The following is a 3361-nucleotide window of genomic DNA, read 5'->3' as shown; positions in this document are numbered from 1 at the left end:
TATCAAGATAATAAAAAGAGTAGATCGAATACCTTATGCCTGGAAAAGAAGGCTCTCTTCTCAAAAGATTACGAGAGAAAACCTAAGCAGCTAACATAAATAGTTTGACTAATGTACTCTGGAATAGTTAGTGCAACTTACGGTTGAGATATAGAAATTGGTTCCGTCGGTGAAGAAATATACTGGTTGTGATCCCATTCCATGGTCTTCATCATCGTCTTGCGAGTCCGATGAAACGTCTTCCATATGCATACAATCATTTTCCGTATTAATAGGATCATCGCCATCATTCTCATAATCATTGAAATCGTCGTCGACTGCCGGGCATGGAGGTGGGGGTGGGGGTTCTGATGAATTTACCGGTCCTTCGAAGGACCTCTCAACTAATTTATCCTCAAAATTGTCCGAAAGCCATCTGCATTGACATTCATCATGTACATCAGCACACGTACATCAGTATTTATGATCGTAGAATTTACCTTTTCCCTCGAATGCATTAGATAACTAATCACCACATTGCCCGATGCGCAATCTACATCCCCGCTCTACATTACCCTTGCAACCAATTCATCATACGAACTATTGCGGCAAACAGCAACGGGGATTGTCATCTTGGTAAAAGATCTCCAATTCCAGCATTTGGGAGTCTTCACCCATTCACCCATGAAATCACCAGAAACCAGAACAAATTCTGCAATAGACATCCTGGAATTAGGCTTTGGTCGACAGTAGATTATGCTTATGGTCTAGGTAGGGTTATATTCACGGTCGATGAATGACGATCAGTGGTCGATGATGACTGGAACACTATTCGTACGAAAACCTTGAAATTGCAAATATTGCTTCTAATCAATGATCGTTGGGTTAATGGAATAGAGAAATGAACTTGGAGTCACCTGAGCTGCTGTTATGTACTTTTGAAAGTGGTTTTGAGTAATGTGAGTGGTTTCAAGCTTTTGAACAATGGTGGAAAGTGTGTTTGATAAGATACCATCCAAATGGGGTAACAATGAGTGCAATGGACAAGCTTATGATAATTATGGACTGATTTAGAGCTGATTGTCAGAAAATAACGTCGAAAAAGTAGTCGAAATCGGAGCTTTTTGGAGGGAAAAACAGTTACCTTCTATTTTTAGCTTTTGAATTTTTTTTTTTTAATATTTTTGAAAATCTAGATATTTTTGTATATATAATGATGGATGATGGAGTGGGTTGAAGTGTATTATTTAAAACTTGTGGATAAATTTATTAAGTTGGAAGTATTGGGTTAAAGTGAATTATTATAAAATTTGTGGGTGAAGTTGTTAAGTTGAAAAAGTTAAAGATGATGTGGATTTAAGTGTCCTGTTGACAATCTTTTCAAGAAGTTTATAACTTTGACAAAATAGTTTTCCATAGTATCTTTTTAACAATCTTTCCCCATATCTTAACTTATTACCAACTTAAGACACTATTAATTATATTATCCAACTAATATCATAATTGGCTTCTCCTTAATTTGGTTACAACTAAAAACTTAAATGTCAAACATGATTTTCTTTAATTTAGGTTACAAGTCAAAAATAAAAATTAGTATCTAATGTTGGAATATATTTATCCTTTTCTTATTCACCATCATTTATTTTTTAAAATAATTATTCTCTTAATTAAAAAAACATCAAAACAAACAGCCAATTGATAGAAGGGTTGACGATTTGTCACAAATTAACAATTAACTCATTACTCCATTTATTAAGGGATTAACATATAATGCCAACTAAAGTGCATTATTGAGTAATCACCATTATTTATCCATTAATGGGATAAGATTTTCTAACCTCCAAATCAACATATTACATAGAATAATAACATCAATTGTTTGAGAGTGTAGCATAATTACCTTTAAATAGTCCATATTTTTCACTCTCAATGTCAACTCAAAATCACAAGAATATATTATCTTTTATTCTTTTCTTACAACTTATTTTATCAAACTTGGCAAAGAAACCTAGTAGCATGGGTCATCAAAGGATCAAAATTGCCAAGATAGAGGTCAAGAATCACCTCCAGGTTACTTTCTCAAAACGTCGCTTTGATCTTTTCAAAAAAGCAAGTGAACTGTGCACTCTCTGTGGTGTTAAAATAGCCACCATAGTTTTTTCCCCTGGAAGAAAAGTCTTTTCCTTCGGCCACCCTAATGTTGAGTTCCTTGTTGATAGCTTCCTCCCCAGAAATAATACTAATAATAATCCAATCGCAAATAATTCACTTCAACTTGTTGAGGCTCATCGAAATGATAATGTTTGTGGGCTCAATTTGCAACTCACTCAAATTCTTGGTGAGGTTGAAATTGAGAAGAAAAGAGGTGAATCACTTGATCAAATGAGGAAAACTAGTCAGAGCCAATGTTGGTGGGAAGCTTCCATAAGTCAACTTGATTTGCAAGAACTTGAATAATTAAAGGATTCAATGGAAACTTTTAAAAAATATGTGACTAATCAGGCAAGCAAGTTTATGGTTAATGAGATTGCTAATTCTTCTACTTTTTTTTGGTGATAATGGTAATGGGATCTTTGACAACTATGATATCAAGCCACCTAGAACCATGCCTTCTTCAAGTGATCTTTACAACCATAGCCTTGGTTTTGATTCAGCTGCACTTTTTTTAATTCCTATTTTTTTTTTGTGTGTGTCTCTCCGTCCCTTTTATTTGATTTTCATTCGGAGTCTAGACACTAATTTGGGGCCTGACTAATTAAGATTTTCATCAGTATGCAACTTCATACACTGATTAAGATGGTAGACTATAATAATCACACCCATCACAACCTTTAATGGTCCAGAGTACCTCACTTGCTGGCTGGCCTTTGCTCTAAGTTCTTCAAGGTCTCAATTTGTGCATTTATTGCTAATAAGCAACAACAAATGAATCAATATAAGATTTTTTCTTAATAGGTTGTTTTTAATTTGCTATTTATCACGGTATTATAAAGAATTAATAAGTGTAAACTAACTATTCTCAAAGAATGATGCACATATTTGTATGTAAACAAAATACTTAAGAAACTGTTGTTATTAGGCTAATAAACTTAAAAAAGTAAACCAAATTAACACATAATAGATTAACCCTTTTAGAAACAAATGAAGAAATTCAAAAGAAGTTGCACCAAGGTAATACTTAGGTAATAAACATATATCTAGGTAGAGTAATTGGATCAAAACAAAAGCAGTTCATTATATTTTTAATAGTTCAATAACATTTTTGACCCCCCAAAAAAACACATGCTACTACTTCATGAACAAGAAAAGGAAAATAAAAACAAAAACATGCTTAATTAGTAGCTAATAATGCTTTAATATTAGTACTAACTACTAATTGCTT

General features: G+C 33.3%; 1 pseudogene; it reads left to right on the top strand.

The window, feature by feature from the left end:
* Positions 1–1980: 1980 nt before the first annotated feature.
* Positions 1981–2809, top strand: LOC124893342 (annotated as a pseudogene).
* The last annotated feature ends 552 nt before the right edge of the window (positions 2810–3361 follow it).

Source organism: Capsicum annuum, unplaced genomic scaffold (genome assembly GCF_002878395.1).
Source record: "Capsicum annuum cultivar UCD-10X-F1 unplaced genomic scaffold, UCD10Xv1.1 ctg57839, whole genome shotgun sequence".
Classification (NCBI taxonomy): domain Eukaryota; kingdom Viridiplantae; phylum Streptophyta; class Magnoliopsida; order Solanales; family Solanaceae; genus Capsicum; species Capsicum annuum.
The sequence above is the reverse complement of the archived record's forward strand: the minus strand, read 5'-3'. Positions and strand labels throughout refer to the sequence as shown.